We start from the raw sequence: 16,549 nt of genomic DNA, 5'->3' as shown, positions 1-16,549 counted from the left end.
CCTGGAGGCCTCACACTGCTAGGTCATGCCCTGGGGTGGGAAGGAGTCTTCAAAGGCTAGAAGCCCCAAGGCTAACTCTGCCCAATGAACTTATGTAGTCCCTCAAGCAGGAGTTTCAGTAATACTGTAAAAACAATGGTTGTACAAATGGCTCAAAACTGAGACAGGGAGGGCAGAAGCCCTGGCAACATGCCTGGCTAAAGATCAGCCACCAGAGGAATATCAGGGGGCCCCCGAGTGTCCCATGCATTGTGTGTACTCAAATGAGGTCTGTGGAGCAGAGGGATTCTCAGCTGAGCCATCCTGAGGTCTTTCTGGGTGATGACAGCAGCTGTTTCAGGGTGGTGTATGTCTCCAGACGTAGGATCCATTCTGCACCCATTCACGAGGACAGTCATGATTACAAACACAGAAAGAGCTGATGTGTGGATCCCCAAATGTACTTTATCCTTGAACAGTTTTCTCTGGAGGATGGAATCCCAAATGGAGGTAGAATTTAAGAGGCAGATGCTGGCTGGATGAGGAAACAAACAAACAACCATCCCGAATGCACTTCTGAAAGGGTCTGGACCATGAAGGAGGTCAGTTGTGACATCTGTCCCTTGATGAGGGTTTGTAGATGATTTTGCAGATGGGGGTGAACCTCTTCCCTGCAGCACATCAACCACTGAGAGCAAGACTGGGAAACCGCAGCACAGAGGCCTGGGGTGCAGCAGGGGTGGGAAGCTGGACCTACATCTTTTCCTAATGGAACAGGCACTACAGTGATGGCCCAGGCTGTAGGGGATATGGGGTGTGGTGTTCCATCTTGAAAGAGAGAAGCTGATAGCATAGGACATGACTTGGACAATCCATGATGTTCAGTATCTGATCAAGAGAAAAAAAATAGAAAAATACTCCCAGGTACACACATGTACACTTATTTTATATCCCCCATTTACACCCCCACCCACCCACCACCCAGTGATCTTTTACTTTCAAATGAGCTTCCCTTTTTAAAGTCAATTTACATTTTTTTTTACAGGCCCAAGTAATCACTGCAGTCTTAACACACAAATAGCATTGGTGTGTTTGGTGGCAAGAGAAGTCTCTCTGCTATTCTACAGTCACTGTCAGAACAAACTCATCTGTACAGCAAGTCCTGCCAGTTACTTCGAGAAACTAGGCAAGCTGCAGCATTCGATCTAAACAACACAAACACAAAGTGGTTTATTTATTTCCTTGGTGAAATAGGGAGTGTGTGAGTTTGTCCTGTATAGGTAAAACTTATCTATGGTGGTTCCTGAATCACTTTTTTTCCTATTCAGAATTGCCATGACCATGGTCCCCCTTATTTATCACCTCTCCAGCTCCTCTCCTGGTCAAAGCCACGGTCACTTTTCAGCTTATTGCAAGGCCCACCTCTCCTCCTTAGCCTGTCCCTAGCACAGCAATCTGAGTGAGCACCTTAAATTCAAAGTTATATCCTGCCTCTCTTCTGCTTCGACCCTCACAGGGCTCGCTTTTCACTGACAGTAAAACCCGAAGTGTTGCCTGCTATCTACATAGCACTCCATGATAAGTCTCCACTCCTCTGTCCTCAGATCCGCCTTGTTTGTCTGCTCTCACCCAATTCCAGCCACCTGGCCTCACTGCTCTTCTTTGACCCCAGTGGATGACGTGGTGCTTGAGGGCCATGGCTCTAACTCTTCTCTGAAACTCTGGGCTCGCCCCAGCTCTCCCTCAAGCCCACTCGTCTTCATCCTGAGGGAGGCCTGCGCAGACCATTCTCATACTGCATCCTGACACACACCCTACAAACTTGTTCGCCCTTGATCTGCTCTAAGTTGTAATTTCTTTCTCATCACTTATCATTTCTTAACATACTTTGTGATTTACTTATTATATTTATCATGTGTCAGTAGCATCTCTCTAATTGACTATGAACTATACAATGTCAGGAATCTGTTTTGTTTCAGTGCCTAGAACAGTATCTGACACATAGTAGGCTCCCAGCTCCTATTGTTGGATGAATGAGTGAACAATGAATGTTTTTGATATGTATTCTGTTATGCACATTCATTGTGTGACATATCATTGGCTAGTACTTTCGGTCACTTCCTCAATTGTAGTTTGGGTACTACTATAGCATTTGCTCATCTATGTACATAATATCGAGAGTTCTTTTTTTGGCTTTGATTTGAAAAAAAAATCACTATATTCACCCATGCAGTTGTGCCTTTTACTTTTATAATTCATCCAGCTCAATGGGGCTTCGAGGACATCTCCCAAGCAGGTCTTGCTTTTAGGCCAGGAAGGTGCAAACTTACCAATGGGTTTTCTGTTATCATCCTGTGTCTAATATAGTGTTAGAGTCCTCCCGCTGTTAGACTTGTGGCTCTCTTGCTTTAATCCAAGCCCTGAGCTTCTTATTCATTCTTTCTAGACATGGATAACTAGTAACCAGATGCTTTGCCCTTCCAAATCCTTTGTGTAACTGAAAATAATAAAGCTAACCTTTAGCGTTTCTAGTCTAAGAATGACACTGCCCAAATATCATACATTTTTCCAGTAGATACAATTTTTTCGCAAAACATTTTTTAGCCAATAAATACCAAAGGGTGGCATAAATGTGTATCACGACCACTTAGTGAATGCAATAATTCACTAAACCTCAAATTTAAAGTGGTGAGCAATGATTGCTTTTATAATGAAATCACGATGGAATTTGGTTTAAAGTTTTGCTTGGTTAAAACAGCAAAATGTTCATCACAAAAGGAGAAATTGCATTAAGACAGAACTTCCAAATGACCTGAAAGCTTGAAAAGTTAGTATGTTGCCTGAAAAATGTATATACACCCAAATGAAGTTGACAAATTGGTAGGAGGATGTTTATCTAAAGAGGTTAGGAGAAGAGGATTATGTAGAATAAACATTGTATGCTTCAAGAAGTGCGTGTGTGTGTGTGTGTGTGTGTGTGTGTGTGTAGTATCTGCTAACCAAGGGAAAAAGAAAGCATGGGTCTTGGGACCTTGGAACTTTGCATGCAAATAAGGCCACAGCATTACAGCTTGAAGAAACTGAAATTAGTCTTGTCTTGAGAGACGGCAAGTTTAGACCTGAATGGACTAAAAGTTCAATGTGCAGTGGTGCTATAGTAAGAGTTTGCAAGGCTTGGTCCTCAGGGAGGTGGTACTGGGGGTGGAGCCTTGGAGAGGAGGGTCCTTGAGGAAGACCCTTGACAGGGGATGTGCCCCTGAAGAGGATTATGGGACCCCATATCCCTCCTCTTTCTCTCTCTTCTGCTCATAGCCATGCGGTGAGCAGTTTTGCTCTGTCACACAGTTCTGTCACGGTGTCTCATCACAGAACCAAAGCACTGGGGCCAACAAGTCAAGAGGTGGAATTGCCAAAACAAACCATTTTCTTTATAAGTTAATTTCTCAGGTATTTTAGTACAGTACTGGAAAGCTGGCTGAAACAGGCGTGGAGCAAGATATAGTATTATTCTTAAGAAGGCAGTCAATACCTTCTCTGTGATAAAGTGTAATTAATTGTTAAGATACTTTGAAAAGGGCCAGGGACTTAGCTCAGTGGTTCCGACGTCTACCTCAAAAGCACAAGGTCCCGAGTTTGATCCCTGGTACAAAAAAAAAGAAAAGGTACTTTGAAAAATCTCTGAAGCCATTAGAAATAGAATAAGTAAAATTGGGTGAATGGCTAGCATAAGAATAAGTGAGAAAAAGCTTTCCATTTATCTTAATTTATGCTACTATAATAGAATACTGGAGACCAGGTAATTTATAAAGAACATAAATCTATTTCTCCTAGTTCTGGGGACTGAGAAGTTGAAGATCAAGACTCAACATCTGGAGAGGGACTCCTTGCTGTAATTTCACATGGCAGGGGCAGAAAGGCAAGAAAAATGGGAAAGTAAGCTAGCTAGCTAAAATAATGCTGCAGGAAGCCTCTTAAAAGGGTCTCACTCCCATTAATGGTGGTGCAGGCTTCATGTCCTAATCACTTCTTAAAAGCCCACTCCTACTACTATCATATTGGCAATGCATGAAATTTGGAGGGGGCTAAGTTTCCTCATGAATTTTGGAGGGAACAAAAGCACTCATTTATAGTGAAAAGTTTGAAAATAAGTGGGAACCTCTGTTACCCAGAGGTTTATATTTCTTTAAATACAGATATATTTCATATATTTTACATTGATAAATCAATAGCACTGCACCTTACATCCAACATTACAGATATTATTGAGCACCAAGACCATCAGATGAACAAAAAAAGAGCTTGGTTCCAAAAAGGAGAGACATATTCAAATCATAGTGTGTGCCACTTAAATGTTTTAATAACAAGTTGTATTTTGAATGTATTTTTAGTTGTGCACATTAATATTACAAAACATTGGGTTTCGGTGAGATATTTTCCTGCATGTATATAATATATTTTGATCATATCCATCCCCTTATCACCCTTTCTTACACCCCCTACGAGTTGTATTTTTTTAAAAAGATTTAAAATATTTGTAAAGTCTCTTTATTTGAAAACTTTTAAATTATTTTTTGGGAAAAATTTTGAACTTCTCATTGGAATAACAGGGAGTGTGCTTTCTTCATACCTTAAAATTAAGAAATATTTAGAAAGCCCCTGGCAGATAATTTAAGCCACCTACAAATCTTGAATCTAAAATTCCTTTTATAGGGAGCTAGAGAATGGATTTCCTCTTTTTTTTGTTGTTTTGTTCTTTGTTTTTTTTTTGGTGCCGGGGATCAAACTCAGGACCTTTCGCTTGCACTTGAGAAGTAGGCGGCAGAACCACTGAGCTAAATCCCCAGCCCCCGGATTTCCTCTTTGTAAGGAATCCACTGCCCTCCTTGTTCTGACAGAAGTCTGGCCTTCACAATGACTAGTAAACCTGTCCCCTCCAGATTTTGAGACTAGAAACTGTAAAGCTGATATTTTAATACAGCATGTTCTAACCGCCGCTGCTTTGTTATATGTGTCCTAATTGAATATTTTCAATTTTGTACTTATGGCCTGAAGCAATTTAATCATCCAGGATACAGTTTAATAAATTGGAAAAAATGAGTGGGACTAATTGCCATCCTGCCTCACACAATGGCATGCAACCAGGAGATGCTTAATAAATATTAATTTATGATCCTGACAGCCCTAGAGGCAGGGAACAGGGAATTTCAAGTTAGTTTTCCTATTCTCTGAGTCACCATCCGTTCAGAGAAAAGACACTTTTATACCTTAATTTCACAATCTACAAAAGGAAATAGTTCTGGTTCATCATTATCAACCTAGGATACAGAAAGAAAATCAGATGGATTAACTTAATAATTGTCTTTGTGTTTGAAGGTGGCAGCTGGCCAGGTATTCTCAGGTTCAAATGAAGAATTTAGAATGAAATTTGTTTGACCGGGAAATGCTCAGGTTAGATGATGAAATCCTGGAGAGCCCTTCTGTGCAGCTTTTAACTAGGGCTTTTGTTCCTTCAGATGGTCTTAGCAGAGGGGGACCAGATGACCTCTCATACAGACTTGTCACTTTAAGTGGATTTTAATGAATACGGGTACTGGTCAAAGGTAAAGAACTGCAAGGGTAGTTCTTTTGCATATTCCCTTAGTCATTTGCGGTCTAGAGATCAAAACACTATTTAAAGGCCCAAACTCAGAAATTAACAACCAAGAACCATGGTTGGAGGAATCCATCAACATTCTCAACAAGGAACAGACTGGTTGTATATCAAGAGCACAGATGGCTCATTACCTTTCACTAGTCAATCTTCAGATTCCTAGACTCTGGAGCAGGGGCCAGGATGCTATAGGCCTCAGGCCCATTGCTTATTTTTGTACCTCTTGTATGCTAAGGATGGTTTTTACATTTTTAAATGGTGAAATAAAATGTAAAGCAGGTAACATTTCATGACAAATTGAAAACTAAATAAATTCAAATTTTACTGCACATACATAAAGTTTTATTGAATCTAGGTATGCCCATGCATTTATGTATTATTTGTGACTGCTTTTGTAATACAGCAGTAGAGTTGTTAATGGAGACAGAGATCTTATGGCCTCCAAAGCCAAAGATACTTACTAGCTGTCCCTTTACAGGAAAAGGTTGCTGACCCCTGATCTATCCATAAGAAGTGGCCCCCAAAATGTAGAATAAACAATATGGAGGAAGCTTATCACTGTGTGATCTATAATAGAAAAATTAGAAAAATATGAATGTTCCCCCAGGGATATAGATATTAAATGGAACTTCTCAAAACTTCTAAAATTGAAGGTGTTGAATATCTAATATTGAAAAGTTGAATGGCTGTGTTAATTAAGGTGGAAAAATTAAGAGCACAAACTTGAGTAACTATATGATTACAGCCTTTAGTTAGCCAACTCGTTCAGTTACCCAACAGTTATCCAGTTTCAATGGGAACTAGATTATTAAGGCACATAACTTATATGTGAGAGGAAATGACTAAGGAAAGTTCATAGTGAAATGTTCATAGTGATTGCATAACAGTGATCAGTTTTGTTAATATTTTTCCTTATCTCTCTATTTGTATTTTTTCCATGTAAAATGTTTATGTCACATATTTGGTACTGGGGATCGAACTCGGGTCCTTGCGCTTGCACAGCAGGTGGCAAAACCACTGAGCTAAATCCCCGGCCATTTATGTCACATATTAAAAGCCTTATTGAAAAGATTAGAAAAAGCATTAGTGGGTATGAAAGGGCGGTGAAAAGCTCTCTTCAAGACAGACTGATTGGCAGGGCTTAGCAGAGGGTCCCTGCCATCAGGGACACCAGCTTGTTCTGCCCCAGCAATTTCTGTCTTTATCTCCTTCTTCACTGTGAATCTCTTCAGAAAACAGAAGAGTGGGCTTCTCTTTAAAAATCTTCCCTGTTTCCTTTTCCTACCAACCCAGACAGCCAGCAGGTATGAAAGACTCCCTTCATTTAATAAATATAAACAAACTTATTTACCAATGGCTGTACCATCTGAGAAACAGCAGCTCTCTCTTAAAGAGACTGAAATGGCACTCTGTGTCCTTTGTGATAACATAAGAGCCCACATGGGAACAAGGTTCAGGTGGGATTGTTCTGAAGTAGAGTTGGCTTTAGAACCCAGATACTGAAGACTGCACCCTGCGCCCCCCACCCCCCCGCAAGTCGGGAAAATGCCAATTTTGTTATACTACATTGCAGTTTTTAAAATAAAAATGCCACTCATTAACATTGCTTTGAATGTTTCAAGATATATAAGAATGAAAAAAAAGGATATGTAAGAATGATATCAATAGCAAGGGCGTCATATTTGTAAGGCTAAATATGTGACTGGCATGAGACACTAAAAGGAAGGGCACTAAGAATTTATTATGCACATAATAAGGCTTCCATAGAAAGATGGAGAGGAGAAGTTTCAAAAATATTAGGATGATTCTCTTCCAACCCTCTTCCAACCCCCACACTGTCAAAGCAGTGATGACCCAATGAGGGTGGGAGGTGAACATGATTATTGCCCTTCATGAATGAAATAACACTGGCTTTAGAGACAGTCCTTTCTCTTTACTTTTGGCTGCAGTTCTTAGGCTGTCCAGAGACATCTATATGAGCACTGAAAAACTTAATTAAATCCAGTAAGTACGTATGGAGCACCAACAACACTGAGGTGAAGAAATAACTGCAGTCACCTGTGTCCTGGGCAGCAGGACAGGGTTGTGTAAAGGGCGTGAGGCATCGTGCTACCACGGCTGTGACTCAGATAACAAGACATGATGACAGTAGAAAAAAGGGGCAAGAGGAAGACATGAGACCTGTTTCAAAGGAAGAATGCTAGTGATTCAATGATTGGTTAGAGAGAGATTATAAAGAAATTTCCCTGAGGCTCAAGTTTGTGTTCCAGACATGCTGTGATGGCTAACACAGGACCTACCATGTCTGTAGCAAATGTGCTTTGAATTAAACTGACTTCAAGACGGTTGTCATCCTTGGAGAAAGGTGGTATCATTAACAAGACTAAAAGACAAAGAAAGCAACCTAGTTACTGTCTTTAAAGAAAAATTGTGGGCTTAGTTTCTTTTTTAGTAATTTAAGATAACAGTGGGCCATCTACCTTCCAATATTTATTTAGGTTGTTGATTGAAATTCTGGAGCAATGCTCGGAAAGCACTATATTCCTATATATTCAGCAATGTATTTCTATATTCAGCAAGCATTTCTTTAATTTGGAAATTCTCAAAGAATCAATTCTGCCTTCTACTAATAATTTTTTTTTTTTTGCTCTGTCTTTGCCATTCTCTTTCAAAAGCAGTTGGGAGGCTGTCAGCTAATATACAAATTAATGTTGTCAATGAAAATTGCCTGAATGTGGAGTAATGACAGTTATTCATAGTGGGGGATATGTTTTGAAATGTATTAATGAAATTTTTGCCTTTGTATTTTCCGTAAGTACACACTTGCCACAGGAGGATTTAAGAATGCGCTAAAAGAAATACAAAGGACTAGGAAGGCTTAGTATTTAGCTTCTGATATCAAAGTAGGTTTTCCAAGAAGACAATAGGCATTTAAGTCATGTTTTGGCCAGAAAGAAAGAGTGATATAAATTTCTTAACATGAGCTTCTGAAGATTAAGTTGGGAATTCAAAACATAGATTTTCTTTCCTAGTGCATGGAGGGCAGCCCTTCCTCTTAAGACAGCTAAGCTATGGGAATGGGTGTAGGAGGAGGTTAGAGGGTATAACACAGGAAGGAGAAACACTGAAGCCTGCCCTTCTGACCCCAGGTGAGGAAGACAGAGTCTGAGGAGGTCACATTTCAGAGTTCTCACTCCTTTCTCCCATGTAGATTGGAAACATCAGTAAGTAGGTTTTAGAAATATCTAGATTGGTATGTACAAGCTGAAGGACATTTGGACTAATGTTTACTTTTCTGAGGGTATCTATCATAGGAGAGGCTGCAGCCCTTAGAAAATCTCCAGCTCCTAGAAAATCTGATGCAAATCCAAAATGGTGCAAGAAGACAGCACAGGGGTGGTAGCACAGTGTGGGTGGGTAGAGAGATGAGCACCTGCTGCCTCCTACTACATACTTGACCTTACAGGATCCCAGAAGTCCTCAAATGCTCATTGAGGGGCCCAGGGATGTAGAGAGACCTTGAAAATAAAAGCAACTTCCAAATGAGGGCTGTTAAGCCAAAAGCTGAGTCATCTGAAGAGACACTGCAAATGAATGGACAGGACTAACATTTGCAGATCAAACAAAATGTACACTCCCTAGACACCCCACACTTGGACAATTTCAACAATGTGGAGACTCATGAGGAAGTCTGAAAAATTCTAGTGAGAGAGAGAAGCTGCAGTTTTTGTACATCTGACTGTATACTATGTGAGTGAATAGTTGCTACTACAATACATAGTTAAAATTAGGAATTTAACGAGGATTGATGACAATAAATTATTCTCAGCTTCTCAGTGTAACTACAGATCTAAAATAAAGCGCAGCTGAGAAACTTGTCTTCAAATGTATGGCATTAATTCCAATTGCTCTAAGTAAGAACTGTCCTAAGCCATTAATAGACCATCTTCTTCCCATGACTTCAGAATAGGTGCTATTTTAAGTCTTCGTGTATTTACTGAGATCCAAACAAGTAGATTGATTAGCACTTTTGAAATCCTTTCAAAGTAACAAAGCACTATAAAATGTCTTTATAAACATCCTTGAATTGTATGCTTCACCTCTTGTTCTTTAATTATCTATTGTCATTACTTTAATTTTCCCCTGTGATCTATGATTTTCTAATTCTGAGAAGGCTAGAGAAAATTTGCTTCAATTCGGAATCTGACAGTTTGTGTTTGGGAATTAATTGAATATATATTTATTGAGAAAGTTCTTCTTCCAAGTTGGGCATCTTTTTGGCTATTTGTACTTTACCTTTTACTGTCCTCCCTATTGGTCAGACAGGGAAGATTAAGAGAGTAACAGCTTTGCCCTTTCAATAACAGAAATAATAATAAATGTAAGTGCTCCTTTTTATCAACCATTGTGCTATTTCAATTAAATAATAGAAATCATCACATTTCATCATCACAGTAACTCTACACATTGGTATTTTTTTTCTCTTTTTTTTACAGATGAAACAGATTTGAAGAGAAATCAAACAACTTGGTTAAAAGTCACACAGCTAGTAAGTGATAGAAATGAGATTCAAGCCCATTCAGCTTAGCTTACTAGCTCATTCTCTTATCAATGTCACTCATACTCTAATTTTGTTACCCTTCTCTATTAGGGATTCTCAGATCTTATTGTTCCTAAGTTGCTGTGGTCAATTTCTGGGCTTCATTCATTCATTCATTCATTCATTTATTCCACATTCATTTTTAACTTATTCTCCCGTTTCCTGAATTCTCTCTGTTCCATTTGAGGGCTATTCATTTTGATTCTCCTGTTTTGTACCATTGACTCTACTTACACATTCTATGATCTTTGGTTGCCTGTTCATACTTAGGCAAAGAGACAGGATATGACTGGCAGGCTTCCAGATGACCTCCAATTTGCAGAATTGGGGAAACCTTATTGCGTTTATTAACCCTATTGGGGAATGGCATGCATTGCCATTCTAGGAGTTGTAGTTTATTTCCTTACTTTCAGTAGGAGCATTGGACTAAGTGTTGAGAGGCACGTAAGGCTGTGTTCTTCATTTCCAAGTGGAGGTAGGGGTGACAGATGGGTGCAACTTTTCTCTAAACAGATCTTTAATGGAGCTCCCAGTTCTTAGATCCATTTCTGAACTCTGCCCTCTATAGCAACAGACACAGAGCTCAAAGTCTCCCTGGAGCTCCGTGGAACTATCTAGAGCTACTTCCTCAACAGGCACCCTTTTTTATCCAGTGTCCAGATATTTGTTGAAAAATTTCATATGCAAATGAGTTACCCTCTTTCTCTTTACTCTTAAGGGTTTATCCCTTTTTTCCCTTCCTTTTTAAATCTTTATAGCTTTTTCTGGAGGGTCTTAGTAAGGAAGATAGAAGATCTTATATCAGGAACCTGCAGTGTTTCTCTTGAAAAGCTATTTTAAGCACTGATGGGTAAACTGTATTCTGTCTTCAAATTTTATATTTCAATGAACTTAGAGACAAAATGCCAGTGCACTAAAATATATTGCCCTTATAATTCTTCTTATTTCTTTTTGTTATGTTGACTATGGCTCATTTATGTGGATGATTAAACTTAAAAGGTATCTTCAAGGATGAATAAAGAAATGATGATTTATTTAAAGAATCCCATAAATAGGTGGACATGGAAAAATTCATGATAACCATCTCAAAAACTGAAATGAAATATGTGATAATGAGATTTCTACATTTTTGTAGCGGAACATCCAAGGGCATAAAAGGCAGAGCTTCTATGGTTAAAAGGAAAGAATGCCTGGGGTTTCATGGGTCACCAAAAATAATCAATACATCTTGTTTACAACCTAGTAAAGACAAAAAAATAAATAAGCAAACTTCTTTGTGCTTGCTATGAGAAATGGCAGGCATTATTAGAAGGTTGAACTCATACTCTCAGGGCACTATGACTGACATTATACACCTGATCTCTCCACACCATCTTGATTAAATATTGGTTGTTCTCCAGGTTCTCCTTACATTACAGATACTCACCATATCTTCCTATTTTTTCTATAGATTATAAATAAAGTGTGCAATTTGATAAATTTTGGTATCCATCACTCTCCAAAATTTCGGTGTCACTTGGTAATCCCTCCTTCCTATCCATCATCTCCAGGAAACCTTCTTCTCCCCATCATCTCCAGGAAACCACTGATTTGCTTTCTGCCCTAATATAGTTTGCATTTTTTAGGATTTTATTGACAAAGAATTACCAGATGTATTTTTTCCTGATCTGACTTTTACTCTCAGAATAGTGATTTTGCCAGGAGTGGTAGTGCACACCTGTAATCTCAGTATTTGAGAGGCTATGACAGAAAGATCCCCAGTTTGAGGCTAGCCTGAACTACATAAGTCCCTGCCTCAAACAAATAAAGAGGATAATTATTTTGCAATTTAGCCTGTGACTCTTTCTACTTCAGGGTTATTACAACTAAGCTGTGATGAACATCCTTGTATGTTTACTTCAGCTTTCATAATCTTTTGGACTGGGTCATATGGTAGATGTGTGTTTAACATTTTTTTAAAACTCCCAAACTCTTTTCCAGAGTGGTTGTACTATTTTTCATTTCAGGTGTTCCTCTACATCCCCATTAACACTTGGAATTTCAGTGTTTTTAATTTTAGCTACACTAATACATTTGTAGTGATATTTTATTGTGGTTTTAATTTACATTTCCATAATGACTGATGGTATTACACATTATTCTAGGTGTTTGTCGTTTGTCTTCCTTTGTGAAGAGTCTTTCTAAGTTGTTTGTTTTCTTATTACTAGATTTGAGAGTTCATCCTGTACATATCTTGGGTACACATCCTTTATCAGTATGTGATTTGCAAATATTGTCTTCAAGTATGAGGCTTACCTTTTCAGTCTCTTATTATCTAGCAAATCTCATTGTGTGTGCTTTTCATGGAAATTTTATTTTTTAAACAATGATAATTTTTATTTTATAAGTAGCATATTTAGTAATTCAGTATCTTAGAGAGATATACAGAAAAGCTGAGGCGGACCCAAAATTTTAGCTTAATAAGCGTACATTTTAAAAGTCAGTTTACTTTAGCTAGTACATGAGTCTATAAAGGGAAATAAATTCTACATAAGTCACAGAGTTTATTTCTTAAAATTCTTTCAGATCCCTCTTTTCATTTGGGTATTTTCCCTTAATTATTCTAATGAAACAATTTATTCAGTCTCTCTGTATTTTATTCTTTCATAGAAGACTCATCACAAGCATTACATTGACTATTTGGTTATGTGACTCACATTCAGTAATAAATGAGAGACTATGAATGTTGTACTTAAACCTTTTACAAGGCTCTCTAAATGTTTAAGTGATATTAATGTTCTGCAAAATTTAACTCCAGAATTAAGACAAACTCTAAATAAAGATGTTCAAAAGCAATATATGTTAAAGCTAAACTCCTAGACTTGGTTAGGCCTCTTCCTAAGTGCATTGGAAAGCTGAGTACCACTGCACAACTCTACCCAGTAACTTCAGTATCAAAGATCTTCACCTTTATCTTTCCTATTCTTGTGTTCTCAAGTGACTGTGGCAAACAAAAGTAGTTATTCCTCCAAAATTAGTTGAAGTGTAGATATTCATTTGGAGTAGCTACTTTATTCTTTGGCATGGAAATACCATCTCCTAAGTTACTTGTGTCAGAAAGATACTTGGACACTCTTTTCTTTCGTTTCCAGTCTCACTGCCCTGTTCCAGGAGCCATCTTGTTTCTGCTGGATTATTACACCAGCCACCCTGCTGATGTCCCTGCCTCCATTTTTTCCTTCCCAATCAGTCCATTCACACTGTATCAGGTGATATTTCCACGACATCAATGCAAACACATTACTTTCTGGTCATATATTGCCGTAGATTTTCACCACCTTAAGAATAAAATCCACATTTCTCAGTGTGACTTTGTAAGGCTTTCCATGTGGGAATTCACTCTTTTTTTTTTTTTGTACAGGGGATCAAACTCGCAACCTTGCGCTTGCGAGGCAGGTGCTGGAACCACTGAGCTAAATCCCGGGCCTGGGAATTCACTCTTAAGATAATAAGAATATAAGAAGAAAGAGAAATAGAATTCTTTAAAGTTTGGAATATAAAACTAGAACAGTCCAATGACTGGAAGGATATAGTGTTTTAGTGAGCATCCAATAAGAAGATTTAAAGAAAATGACTGAGGCATAAAAAACATCTTTTCAATGTCTTTGTCATATTATTATTATTATTATTAATATTATTATTATTATTATTATTATCTGTCTCTTTGTGAATGAGTGATACTAGAATTTCACATTTAAGTGGCTATCTATTCCGGCCTAGATTCACACAGCCCTGAATGTGGGGTTGATTAGTACATAGCTCTGGCCACTCAGATAAACACTGGGCTATTGGGCACCTTTGTATCTCTAATCCTTTGAAGGGTTCAACCTTGACCAGCCATGTTGCCCAGTGGCTGTACAGTCAGGATCATCCAGGGCAGGGAATGTGAAGGTGATAATAGCCTCCCAGGGACATGACTTAGACCCACTTAGCAACAGCTGTAGCTTCCCCTCCCACAAAGGAGCTCCCTATTTCTTCCTCTTCTTCTTGGGATCATCTGTAAGGACTGACTGGGAACCTTAGGAGTCAGAAATCTGAGAGCAAAGGGCTCTAGTTACAGATGTTTTGAATGCAAAGACTAAAAATCCCAAAACTGTAAACTAGAAAATGAGGAACTGGAGTTAGATTTTCCACATCATAAGTGCCACCATTGTCTGTTTCTCACTCATCTGACCACATGCTCTGCTCTTCTGCTTCAGCCAGCTCTCTGCTTACTCATCTTGCAAAAGACTCAACATGGCACCATCCATTTCTATACATAATGCATGCACTATGAATACTCATCTCTGCCATCTACTGACAGCATTTCTAGTTGCTCATTTTTCTCAACTCCAGATTTTCTAACATGATTTATCCTAGTTGTCATTTGAACAAGAACCCAAATCTTAGCTCACTGGGTAGCCTAAGGATCAGATCTCCTGGATCAGGTACTAACAGGGTAACCAATTACCTGAGGCCACAATATATAAGGTCACATGCTTTGATCCTCACTTAGTAGGCACTAAGAGTGAGAATTCTTTCAGAAGGCAACGTGAATAGAACAACAATCAAAAGCAATTTCCATGCCTACTGTGTGAGAAGAAACAGAGTACAGTACTTAAAAGTGTAGACTCTGGAGCCAGACCTCTTGTGGTAACCATGAGCAACTGATCTAATTTCTTAGTGTGCTTTCCTATTTAACTTACTAATGTGCTTTAATAGAATGGAAAAATAATGGTGCACATCTCCTAGTCATTGTAAAGGGTGTGTGTGTGTATGTATGTGTGTGTGTGTGAAAATACTTGCATACTTAGTATAAGACATAGAAGGCCTAACAATCATAAAGATGGAAATGTAAAGTGTAGAATGTGGTAAATTAAGAAGGACTAAGGATGACTGGTTGAATAATCACTACCTAGATGAAAGGCAAAACCCAGCTTCAGTAGGGAGGAAAGCAAATAAATGACCATGCTATGAATGGGTTCTGAATTCTTCGGTTGAAATTCTGGGAAAAGACATATAGGATAGGGTGGGTTAGAGACAGAGGAAAGCAAAAAGGTGCAAAATGGGCCTAGCTCAGGTGGGGGCACACACTGTTACAGCAGGGCCTTGGAAGTTTGGATATGCCCTATGGCCTAGGCATCTCCCACCCGTGTTTCCAGCAAGCGTGGCCCTGTTCTGTCTTACCCTGTAAGAGCAACTGGTATGGGATTAAAAACCAGAAACCCCCCCCTAGGAGTTTAAAGACACTAGATTCTATAAATATTTGATATCAGTGTAGATATCTGAACAAGATTAAATCATTCACTCATTAGATATTTCTTTGGCTCTTGCTATGGAACCAGCTCTGTGGTAGGAAGGCAACAATAAACACATCCATCTATGATGAGACTTCAGAGACTGACAGGGTTTGGCCTGGGGAAGGGCGGTGCACAACGTCACAAAGAGGACAAATAATGACCTGAGACCTTCCACAGGAGAAGCTTTTGGTAAGGACTTGAAGAACAGAGCTGGTCTAAACTTTCGCAAGGGTGGTCAGGGTAGGATGTCTGGAGAAAATCACACATGCTAAGCAGACAGAGAGCAAAGTTTCCTGGGCGTGGGCAACAAGGTACTGTACTCAAGAGCCAAGCACTCCAAAGGGAGAATTGGGGGCCGTGGTAACATCAGGGTAGAGGAGGCTTCCAAAGCAAGGTGGATCTGCTTCAAGAGAAACCTCACCTTCTCCACGATTTTATTCAGGAGCCCCATATTCCCAGTTCAACACAACTCCCGCATGATAAATTTTCAGTTTCTTGTGTCCACACCTACCTACACAGCATCAGAAATACTGGTTTTATTGTGTGGCCTTGGTTCCAAATGCCTCCTAGGAAACCCTACAAAATGGTGCTAGCAGACCATATGGTAGCCATTAAAAACAAACAACAGAATGCCATGCCTCTTAGGGTCAGGCTACCTGGGAAGGAGGAAAGAGATGCAATGGAGTTGTGTATCACTCTAGCTTCTCTATGACACTCACATGTCTACATACAGGGCTGCAGAATTTCTCATGATATTCATCACTCAGGTTATTGAAGCCTTTTAACTGGATTTTTATTTAACCAAGCTTTTTGCCCCCAGTCCCATAGTAAATTACTTATTTAGGTTGCTGCCTTTTGTATGGAAAGGATACAATTGGTCCTGACCAGAGGCTACATGCTGGGTAGATCTCTGAAGGCACATAGAAGATGATCTCATGAGCCCTCTCAATTTCTCCAAAACCTGTGTTGGATTTGGAGAAGCCGCAGGATGAGGAGGGAATT

At 39.2% G+C, this 16,549-nt stretch overlaps 1 protein-coding gene across 1 annotated transcript in view; it reads left to right on the top strand.

Moving 5' to 3' along the window:
- The window catches only part of Sspn (sarcospan), a 105,666-nt gene that overhangs the window by 35,940 nt on the left and 53,177 nt on the right, over window positions 1–16,549 (top strand). The window contains exons 3-4 of the mRNA XM_087213443.1: window positions 459–581; window positions 1,025–1,165. The gene's annotated coding sequence lies outside the window, so the exon portion shown is untranslated. The remainder of the gene's footprint in view (window positions 1–458; window positions 582–1,024; window positions 1,166–16,549) is intronic.

This window comes from Heterocephalus glaber, unplaced genomic scaffold (genome assembly GCF_053883595.1).
Source record: "Heterocephalus glaber isolate CG9 unplaced genomic scaffold, H.glaber_assembly_v1.0 deba00001444, whole genome shotgun sequence".
NCBI classification, from domain to species: Eukaryota; Metazoa; Chordata; class Mammalia; order Rodentia; family Bathyergidae; genus Heterocephalus; species Heterocephalus glaber.
The sequence above is the reverse complement of the archived record's forward strand: the minus strand, read 5'-3'. Positions and strand labels throughout refer to the sequence as shown.